Source organism: Vespula pensylvanica, chromosome 19 (assembly GCF_014466175.1).
Source record: "Vespula pensylvanica isolate Volc-1 chromosome 19, ASM1446617v1, whole genome shotgun sequence".
Classification (NCBI taxonomy): Eukaryota; Metazoa; Arthropoda; class Insecta; order Hymenoptera; family Vespidae; genus Vespula; species Vespula pensylvanica.
Window position 1 is genome coordinate 3,669,409 of NC_057703.1, and position 12,605 is coordinate 3,682,013.

Below are 12,605 nucleotides of genomic sequence, written 5' to 3' on the forward strand. Positions count from 1 at the left end.
TATATATATATATGTGTATATATTCATAAGCACTAAGAAGGAAAAAGTGACCTTTTTGTAGCATTTATTGTTTCGAATTTCTTTTGAGTGGTTTCTTCTTTTATTTAATTTCATGATTCATAGAAACTTATATATTAAAGCGAAGCTTTGACCTTCACTCTGCTATAAATATAAAGAAATGTTAACTAATATTTATGGCTCATTCTATAAACAACGTGACCTAGTTACATATTTTTTCTCTCTCCCTCTCTCTCTCTCTCTCTCTCTCTCTCAAATATATATATATATATATATATATATATATATATCATATATACATAGATACATATATATATATATATATACATATAAGATATTTAAATAAAATAAATTAATATAATTTTTATGATATTTATGTAAACAAAAATATAGGAAGCAGTATATAGTATATTCTACTGGAAATTTGACACTGTTCAGTGATACGACATTTGCAGTGAAACAATTAATTCCATTAATTTATGACCTCTCAATTTTTTCTTTTCTTTAAAAACGTAAATATCGAACGTATCTTATTCGTATGAGAGAATCACTATTTCTGAAATTAGAAATATAAGTAACTAATGAAATTATATAATAATAATGATATACGTACCTACATGTGTATTCATTTTTCTGTATTCTTTGCTGCTTTTTTTATAAATTGATAGATATTTCTTGATTTTAGAATAAATTTGTATTTATTAGCTTTGTTCTGCTATGATGTTTAAATCATTTATTTTCAGCTTTGGAACTATCTTGAATTATTTTAAATGTCTTAATTTCTTCTAATTAAGTTGTTTTAATTTTTAAATTCATCTTTCTAAATAACAAGGTATTACTAAATAAAAAGCAATTTGCGAAAAGGTCTTGTGCATTTTAAATATTTTGCTCTGCTTATAATAAAATTAATATTATCATTAATTTTATTATCAATATTTCAATAAATAAAATATTTCAATATAAAAAGAAGTATTTTTGATATTAAAATTAATTATTGAAACATAAGAAATATTTTATAAAATTTTTCGATTTCATGACTTTTTTATCGAAAAGACGTTCATTTTTTTCCAGTTTGAACTGTTTTTGTATTTTCTGTTATTATATTCCTAATGTTAGGAAAATTAAAATAGATTAGTGAAAAATTAATTCTATTCTAATTTCATTTTTCTAACGTAACCGTCCTGTTATTATATACGTATGATTATTTCTATTTTACCTCAACTAAATTTCAAAAAGATATCTATTTATTAATTACTTGGAAAAATTTGATAGAATTTTTTGAAAAATTCTGAAAAAAATTTTATAGAGTTTTTGATAACGATAGCACATCAAATATCTTCATCTACTTTCAACATTTTAGCAAACTAAATGGATGTTCTTCCTTAACTTTTAATTGAATTTTACTTCAGTTTTAATAAAAAAATTATTTATCACCAATAAAGTCAAAAATAAAGTAAATTGTGAAATTATCAAGGTAAAGATAACTTGGTTCATGTTTTCTTCATAAAAGATAAAAGAAAAAATAAATAACGAAATAATACCCGATAGTGTCGATAGATATTTTTGTCCGAAGAATCAATCAGTTTTCACAGATTTGAAATACAGAATGAACACGATTGAGGAAAAATTAATAAATACTCGTCAGTATAGTTGTCTTCTCACAAAGAAGGAATCAATTGCCTAGTTTAGAAATTATTGAATAAACTTATAATTTTTAAATTAGATTAAAAGATATATTAAATATCTGTTAATTATTGTCGCTTTTACAAGGGACTTTAACTTTATTTTTTTTTCAAATTTCGAGATCAGCAAAAGAAAGGAAATAGCAACAGAGTACAAGATTAAAATTAAAGAGTGTAATTTTATTTAAAATTAATGTGAAATTTGCTGTTACTTTTGAGATGATATTTTTATATGTTTATTGTTTACATTGTGTAAACAATGTCACCTAAGTAGATAATTAAATTTTCCGTACATTTTGAGATTCTATTAGAAATAAAATGTAGATAAATAATAATATCCTACTAACTTAGTAGATTTTTTATATTAAGATTTTTTTTTGTATTTTACAGATTTGAAATTTCAATTTTATTTAATCATTTAAAAAGTTTTAGTTAGATTTAAAAAAATCACGAGTTACTTAAATTTCTCTTGCAGGTCATAGAATTCTTTTGCAGGTTTATAATTTCTAAGCGCGATAACTCATTTAGTTTACGTTTATGTTTATGAAATCTACAGAGATTTTTGCATATGAGTAATTTTCGATTTTTTGATTAAAAAGACATTATTTGCCCTGTATATGTTGTGATATATTTTATTCTTGTTGTGCTGTATTGTATTTTATTATTCTCGTACATTATTGCTGTGGTAATCTTGAAATCAATCTGCCTAAAATCATCACTTATATTAATGATATATGAATAAAAGATTTATCGTAAGGACAAAAATATTCTCTGCAGTGATATATAACTCTTGAGTTCTACGAATTTTTTGACCTGAATAACTTCTTTCTTAAGAAATTAATATTTATGAATTTAATGTCTATTCTGCTTTGGTTTAACGGTTTGCTGAAAAATGGAATTTATTAGATTGATGCATATGAAATGCCGAATTTTTTCTAGGAATAACAGAAACCTTATATCGTTTATTAAGACTTTTTATTACGTCTGACTTTATAATGATTTACACCAACAATGAGCCTAGGCGTAATTTTTAACCGATCTTGATTAACGATGAAGGTTTAAGCGAGAATCGTACCTTTTAGAATTTTTGAAAAAGATTTATTTGCTTTGAAAAAAATCGTGTCAAAAATCTTTCTAGAATAAAATATGAATGAATTTTATAAAAAAAATTGTAGTTATTTTATATACTAAAGACACAGAAATTTTATATATAATATGTAATACAATGGCAAATCTGGATTTGTGCAATCCAGGAATGGATTTCGAAATCTTGCGTGGGACTGAATGTCAATTTTTTATTCTAAGGAATTGATGTAAACGGATAAGATCAACTAATTTATTTCTTTTTGCAATTAAATCTATATTCTAATTAAAATTAAATATAAATGAGATAGGAATTTTGATTCATGTACAATCCTTACAAAACAGTGGTAAAATTGAAACGTAAAAAATAGGTTAAGGAACGACGGATATGATACCCCATTTTTTAATACAAAACATCGTAAATTTTCAAAAATCAAATAATGCTTCCTTAAACTCTGGTATAGGTGATTGATTTGCCTATCGATTCTTCCGAATAGGACAATTGTTCTTGATGATACAAATTGTAATTAATGTTGGGTAGGATTGATGTGAGTTTGGAGATCCTGTGGCAAAGCTCTTAAAAGTTGCAGTACCAAAGTACTCTCTCAAAACATTTGCACTAATGGAATTATAACAATTATAACAGATATTGGTGCTGATTTACATAGCTCGACAGAGTAACTCATGTAAACTTAAAATTAATCCATAAAGTCAAACTTTTTTATTGTCTACAATTCGAGTGCACAGATGTACGTACAGAAAAGTAATTGATTATAAGTGGTGATCTCTGATTATCTCTTACGCACCTAACCAGATTTAATCATTTATATATTATAATATATTATTCTAGCGTTTACGTTCAATCTTGTTTAGAATTTTCTATTGCTCAGATCATTGCAATACTCTTCTATTTCAATATTGCCTTTTCCTGGTGGATGTGAGGTTCCTACTTTCTCATTTCAATGTTGTCTCTTTTCGATTACGTATTCGATGTTACTTTATGGTATCGCTGTAGATCAGTTTCCTCATCTGCTTGGCATAACACATATTAATCCCCCCCATTTTCCGTAGGAAAATCTCGTTGTAAGAGTCAGCCGTTTCAGGTATCGACGATAAAGCCTTCCTCCAGGTGTAACGCCTAGGAATAGTTGACTAATCGTCTCGTATTTTCTTTTCTTTTCTGTGCGATGTAATATCCATAATTATTATTTTTGTCCTCTCGCACATAATAACAATGATGTACTTGTAAGTCCTCTGCAAACGTTGGAACCGTTTGATTAATTCTTAGGATTGTTAGGAGTACTAAAGGTTTTTAGATTAGTTGATTTAGGATGTCATTGTGCCGTTTCGTGATAGTGATTAGATTCGGTTTGCAATGGCAGAATACATGCGGCAGTGTCTTATTGATCGTATTATGTCTTCAACATCTTTTGTTGTTATTTCCGAAGTGTCGGATCTCGTTTAGCAGTACACACTCAAGATGAATGCAGTGAATGAAATAGCAGTATGCGAATTGGCAAAACTTTTCATTTCGAAATAAAGTGGTTCAATAGAATTACTGTTGATGCAAGCTCGTATACTTTTTTCTGATTTGATTTAGCAAAAAGTTGATTCCGGTAATATTCGCGAATTGCGTTTCGGAGAGAAGCTTCAGTTTTCTTGACGTGGATAGGAGAGTAGTTAAGGCTCAGCTCCAGGTTTCCGTTTGGTAAAACTGACCACGGAAATGCATACTATTTGATACTCCTTTGGTTGATCAACATAAGATTTACGTTCTGGCGATCTCTGTGGATTCACTGGATAGTTCGTCTCCATACTGTCATTGAAATTCCAGGCAAGGTGTTCTCCTGATTCTTCTCTCTTTTTTTTATGCCTTTGAGAAGCGTAAGCGTCAGTGAGTTTAAGCTATTGGATTCTAATAGTTGTAATCCACGGATGAGTTGCAAGATACTCGCCAGAATGTTGATTGGCAATATGCTTATCTCTCCCTTTGACGGTTAAGGTATAATATTTCTGTTTTAGTCCTTTGCGGAAGATTATTTCGCCGACTACCTTGATTTCCTTGTTTAGAATCGTTAATGATTTCTTCTGTTCTTTATTCCGTTATTCCATTCTTCAGATATGCATGATGATGGAATGAAAGTATGGATAGAAAAGGGTAGGATGAGCAATGAAGGTGGTCGAATCGATGAGAACGGGATGACTGTTGGTTATCAGATATTGGATAACGGATAGTAGTACTGACGCAGACGCTTGGAGAAATCCCCATGTCTCTTATACAGGTCGACGCGCACATCCGCTAGTTTAATAAATTTACCAGCTCGTAGTCGGCAAAATCCTTCTCCTCGTTGTCCCTCTCGTTCTCTTCCACTCGATGATCTAGTGTAGTTACATCAATTAACTCCTAACTGGATATCTTTGTTCTGTTATTTCTTAGTTAGTATCAAAGAGAAAAAATAAGTATACTTTGATCTTAACTATACGCCAAGGAGTTATAATAAAATGGCACCGTGGTTACCATATTTCCTATGATAGATTATTGATATATGCATTGTATAGGAACGATAATGTTGCCCAATTATTTCAACCTTTTTGATCAAATCGTCTAATTGTCTCGAATAATCTTGGTAATCAATGCAAAAAAAATTTTAATTTTGTTATGGTATGTAATAAATATTCGAGGATGTCTTTTAATTTCTTCATTCCTTCAATTAATTTGCTGTTATTATATGCTACTTTGGGTATTAAGAATTCGTTATCGATTTTCAAACTATTAGGCTTGATAATAAAATTATTATTGATATCTGTACATTTTTATACAGAATTTAATTTGAATATGTTGTCTTTGATTCTATGAGAAACAATATATGATGGCATTGTATGTGGATTTCAGTTCTATCTTTTCCATGATATAACCATTCTCTAAACTATGAACCATTCTCTATACTAATAAACATAACTACATCTATCCTAATATTTTCAAAAAAGCAAGGCAGTTGTTTTACCTATCATTTTTTATTTTAGTTAGAGCGCTCATGAGTGTTTCTTGGTTTATTAGAAATTGAGACGGTTCTCTTTTCTGGATTGCGTCTGGGTTGCGTCTGGGTTGCGTCTGGGTTTCAGTAAGCACATTATAGTGGAGTGATTTTCGATAATGGCTATTTTGGTTTCGAAGCAAGCAATCTTTCCTCAACAATTCTGTTCAGTCTTTTTCATTCTTTTATTTAATGCGTCGAAATTTTTCTGAATAATTCCTAACCAGTTGTGTAAACTTTGATTAGCCCATTATAGACTAATTTTTAATTTAACGAGCTCAGTCTGATTTTTAAAGAGCTATTATATATATACTTATTATCGTTATAGATAGCATTTATAATATTCTGGATCAGAATCGCTTATAGTTCCAAATAAAATTTTACTGATAACAAAGTTATATACATTTTGGCCTTTACGTGCAGATGATGAAATTCTTAACCTAGTTTCTCTTATCTTAATCCGTAATATTCAATTATATTTCAATACTATGTAGCGTATTAGTCTATGTGTATTTACTACAGAGGACCTATAAGAGGGAAATCTCGAATAATAGCTTCTTTTCTTTTTGATCCAATGTGGATTTTTCACCTATTTGTACGTTACGAGAGTTCACGTTTCGTGAAATACTCTAATTGTGCCTAATTTTTCGAAATATAAGTGTTTTGTCGTATTTCAAGAACGTTTTGGAATTTTTCGCTCCTGACTACATGGAACTCTTACAGGACCGTCGGCTATAACGGATTTGAGGTTTTGAAGATTCTTTCGTTTCGCTTTAGAACGACTTTCACGTACGCGACCATCGGTGGAAAATGTGAAAAGTTTGTTTCTAGAACGTAGTTATATTCTATAACTCCTATTCTCTAATTCTTCTTTGTTTCTTTATTTTGGAGCTATTCGCTTGTAATTCATATATTTCGTTCTCAAGCCCCTGTAAGTATTCGTCATAAGTGCATTTAATATAGTGAATAGCAGGATTTTCAACCTTACGAATGTAAACTGACTTGTATGGGGTATACCCTGAGAAGTATTGTAGTTATAGGTGTAGTAAATAATAAATAATTATTCCAACTATCTTGTCTGGCATAATTCTTTGAATAATTCTTTAATATTTAAATCCTTTACATTGGTTTGTGTTACATAGATATGTTGTCATTATCATATATTTTATGCCAGTTAATTTCTCAAAATAAGTTTTGAATTGAAACTCGTTCCGTAGTATTGTTCTTGGACGACTATAACGAGGTATGTAATTTTTCAGAGAAGTATCTGGACTTCTAGCTTGGTTGGCTCGTATAAGATTCTAATGATCAAGTTAAGAACGCTGGACAGTTAATGTGAATTTATTCCTTCAGTTTGTCTCTGATAAAGATTCAACTATGTTCATTCCGATTTTCTTATTAAATCGCATTGGTATATCCGTAATTACGAAAGTTATCTTCATTGACCGTCTCTTGACGATATTTTACAAATTGTACGATATTTTATATAATTATCAATATCAGATATTATTGTTGGCTAATAATAATTTTCAATAATCTCTTTTAATTTCTCGGTATCCTAACGATTTTAACAGGATATAGTCTTCATCTGTCGTTATAATATGTCCAAGATATTGCAATTCAGGCATTCACATTTGTCCTTATATTTTCAGTAATAAGATCTCTTCAAATAATAAGATCCATCCCGCTACTTGTATATATAAATCTTTTTCTTCGTTATCAAATGCTTTACGATTTGTTAGTACTTTAAAAGGGATTTGTAACAGATAAACCTTGAATGAAATTTATTTCACTGGTGTACTTTAATACTGTGTAATAATAGACTGTGTAAAAAAATTGACCTACAGAATTCTTTTGCATTAATATCGCATAAAAACCATATTTGCATGTATCGGTATGTATTGTCTGTTTCCGTTCCTGCACGATACAATTTATTCTTCAGATATTATAGAACATGGGGTATCATTTTCTAGTTGAGGAAATATGTAGATAAAAAGAAAATACTTTGCCACTATCGTCCGAACTTAGGCATTTTTAATCAAGAAGTAGTCTTCGATTATATGGCTAAAGATAAATAAACAACGAAAGTAGACAAAACGTATTGTGGATTTGATTATAATATACTTTGAAAGCATTCATGAGCCAATATGGTTATCAGAACAAATTTATAAAAACGGAGTTCAGAAACAGGGCTTTCTTCTGTACAAATTGCCTATCATTGCGGGACTAGTATAAACGCAACGTAATGTGCTTCGCAGTTACGCGCGTACAATATAACATAAAATTTTGGTTCTTCGAGCTAAATTCTAATGATGTTTTTGGTACTGTGAGAGCAGGTCAAGGAAGAAGCGAAATTATCGTGAAAGGAGGAAAGTCACAGTGACGAGCATCAAGCCGGACGACTTTCATAGATCTGGTACTTTACAAGTCGTGTTGTTTATTCTTTGAGTTTCTTATCATTTCTTATCTTCTTTTACAATGGAACCATCTGTCGCATTTATCTTAAGTGATTTGAAGCTTAAACCGCGAATCTTTAAAGTTAACAGTTTTAAGAATAGGATCAATACTTATGAAGAAGAGAGATCATTAAGAAAATGAAAACTACAAATCGTTTATGTGAAGGAAGCCTTCGTTAAATTTAATGATGTTCAATTGACATTGTTGAGTTCCCTCTTAGTTATAGAGCTATATTTAAATGAAAAATTCAGTTTTATCGAATATGGCTGTATTCTCTGCTACGGCACAGTACTATGGTCTTTCGTTGATGGCCACAGTTTAATTTCAGAACGGTAATCGTAATAATGAATACCGATAATAGGTCTCAGGCACATTTTATATTCGAAAATATGTTTATATATAAAATATATTTTGTATTCGAAAAATGTGATATTTGATAAAGCGGAAAAGATGAAAATGTATTTAAACGGAAAGCACATCCCGCTGAGACAATCGGTCGACACATTATTAAACTGTTTTTCAATGAAGAAGATCGCATTTAGCGAAAATGGGCTTGCGAACTCAAAGTTTCATATTCACGAAATATTCATTATTGAAAAATCTATTGTTAGCGTGATATAGCGAAACTCGGATATTACGCTAAAACGTCATGGATTATATTGCTTACGTGAAACTCCCTTCAGCAGTGATATGATTTTCATTAGCACTTGTTATATTACGTCAGATCGAATCTTACAATCAAACTACGCATCTATATTTTCAAATATCGTATGTAAAAGATGGTTGATGCAAAGATTTACGACCCCTCGTTGAGTCAAACCGCTAGTTAAGAAATTTATAAGTTATGCAAGCATTGAAATCGTGGGAATCATTGCTTAAGTAGTGAAGATATCCGATGACATGTGTTTTGTTTAGGACATTACACTTCGTGGTTAATGAGAGGCCGCCGTTGAAGTTTACAAACATCATTTTCTGCGTATATGAGTGAAACGCTCTTGGCCTACGAGGCACTTTATATTCAGACTTATATCTTCTACGTCCGATTTTGACCAATCCTAACTTGTCCACTCATTTCCTCAATAGAAAGCTCAATAATAAGTCAAACACTTGAAGCCGTTAGGGCATAGATTATCAATATCACGACGCTCTGCGTTAATTATTGAGATCAAAAATTAAAGTAAGATTTGAAAGCGTTAACGCAAGGAATATCTACATGAATCAACAGTACGGACGAGATGACATCAAGATAAAGCAGATGATATCCAGATCGGCATGCTCATCTATTTCAAAGAAGACGATACCCTGTTTATGCGATGGATGTAGAGTGCATCGTCACGAACGATGCCACTTTGGTAAGGATGGCATTGTTCACATAGCAACGGTCCGAATGACCACGGAGATGTAAAAGCGAAGCGTGCAAAGTCTTTACCCTCTGCCAATTGAGGCAGACATCACGCATAACATTTAATTATATTATAATTTTGATTTCTTTATTTGATTAAGTCAAGTAACTTATTTAATTCAATTATCTCATAAATTCAACAGTTTATAAATCATTTACAAAAAAAAAAGACGCGTATATTATCATACGAACTTAACTATGCACGAATCAATATATATATAATACTGATATAACATTAATCGACAACCTTATAATGAATACTATACCTTAGCCAATCTCCAACGAATACTTTTTTCTCCTTTATTTTGAACGACTGTTCAACAGGGGCGGTATGTTGATACACACGTGCATACTATCAGCGATTCACAATACTATTTTCTAAGGGTCTTTAATAATTCATGTAGCGTTTAATCATCCCTTTTCCAATTTCATTATTGTTTTTATAGATAATTTGAAAAAATCATCTTGGCGGTCAACCTCTACATTTCAAGCTAAAAACAGTAAGACAACCGAATTTGTCTATCATCACTCGGAGGTAACCAATACAATTAACGTTAATTAATAATAGAGGTAACCAATACAATTAATTCTTAGGATTGTTATTGATAGGAGTACCAAAGGTCTTTAGGCTAATCGATTTAGGATGGCATTGTGTCGTTTCGTGATAGCGATTAGATTCGATTTGCAATGGCAGAGCACATGTTGCACTATCTCATTGGCCACATTACACCTTCAGTATCTTTTGTTATTATTTTCGAAGCGTTGGATTTTATTTAGCAGTGAATAGTCGAAACGGGCGCGGAGGATAAATCGACAGTCCATAAAACGGCAAAAGATTCCATCTACAATTTGGTGAAGTTGCCATTGATGTGATTTAAAACACTTTACTTCAGTCCGGTTTGGCAAGGTGTCGATTTCGGAACTAATCACATTGCACTTCGGGGAGAAGCCTCAACCTACTTTGCGTGGATTATGGATTCATTAGGGCTCAACTCGAGATGCCCATTTGATCAGCAAATGTTCATCCCACTTGCTAGTCTTCTTATCGTGGAGCGTAAACGAGTTCACGTGTTGGTGATTTCTGCCAAATCGTTATACTGTTTTGCCTTCGTTGGTGATATGCTATCGTTGAAGTATCTTATGCCCCGTCTTTCCTGATCTCTCTCTCAACTATGTCTTTGAGGAGCTTAGTCGGAAATGATTTTAAATTGCAGGATTTCAGCAGTCATTGTATCTCGGAATAGTTGGGATATGTCCGCTAAGACATTAACTGGTAGCATGTTCGCAGAATTCTTGCGATTTTTTTTTATCTTTTTTACTACCTTCGAATACATCATGTGTCATTAATCGAATACATTAATACAAAGTATTTCTAAATGTATTTCTAGATTTGAGAAATGTCATACACAACACGAAGAAAATGCCTGAAATTTGGATAATGTTGAGCCATATATTTTTTATTTTGTTTTTCTCTTAGCAGAGGTCTAATGAATTTTTCAATTTTATATTATCTCAAATTACTCTGGAAAATACCCAAGGTTTTGCTAAGGTTCTGCATCTATGTTAGTATAATAATTATTGAAAGAGCTATGACTGTACATCGACTTTTCATAAAATTAATTTGCATTCAACGCATCAATTCGTTCTGCCATGAGTGTGATTTTTCTTATGCAGTTCTTCTTGGCGTTTTTTCGGTGTTTTTTCGCTCTCTTTTTCTTTATTTTAGTCACAATAACTCTGTATTTGATCTTTATAGGACCAAAGTTTAATTTAATCGATCGATTGCAAAGGATCAATTGTATTTCAATTCTTAATATTTTAGCTTGTTCTAGATAATCGAGATGAAAATTAGACGCGACTTTCGATTTTATAGGAATTTTAATATAATAGTTACAAATAACCCAAAGTAATTACTTTTCTAAGATTATTTTATTATACCTAAGGATACTGATATAGATATAAAGAAGAAATAAAATGCAACTAATAAGAACTCTCGTACAAATTCTCACGAAACACTTTCAATGATTCTTACGAGACATCTCCTTTTTCTTCAAAGAAAAAAAGAAAAACTCAATTTATATATCTTTCTTATGGTAATTTTGCTCCCTTTGTTTACAAGCAGATGCTCTTACACCTTTCATTTTAATTTCTACATATATATTTTACTGTCACTTACAAGAATTCTGTTTATTTTGGCTTATTACTACAATTTTTAGACTCTAACACGTGCACGAGTAATTGAATTCTAACATGTGCACAACGCAATTTCATGGCTTTACATCTAATTGAAGTTTAAAACATACTCTTTAATAAAGTTTTTTATAAATAAATACCATTTACACTATTACTTAGGTATATTTAACAATTTTGGAAACTTACTTTAGTTCAATTACTACAAAAATCACGAAATCTTCGTAAAAAATATATAATTTACCACTATGAGTTCAAATATTTAAATAGAATTGTCAACTATATTCTCGCAGTATGATGAGCTGAATATCTCCAGTAACTATTATAGTTATTATAATTTTAAATATGTTGCTTTCAACTATCTCGAAATTAATTTAATTATTATTCCTGAAGTTAAAGTAACTATTTACTCTTAAAGTTTGCCTTTTATATTGCCTTCTACATGCAATTAAAATTAGTATACCTACTGTATATTGGCGTTTGGTCTAGGAGGATCACTACTTTGTCTTGTTATATAATGTCTTGCGATCCCGAAATTTTCACTGGGTATTAATAATTGCTTAAAGGATGAACCGAATTAACATTGCTGCTATTTTACGACCATACTGATGATCTTTAACCCTCATTTTGCTATTATTATATTTGTGCCAAGCTTAAGATTAATTATTCTGACATACCCTTTATGTATTCGATATACCGTCGAAAACAATGAAATAACACACTGAGAATAGTGTCTTT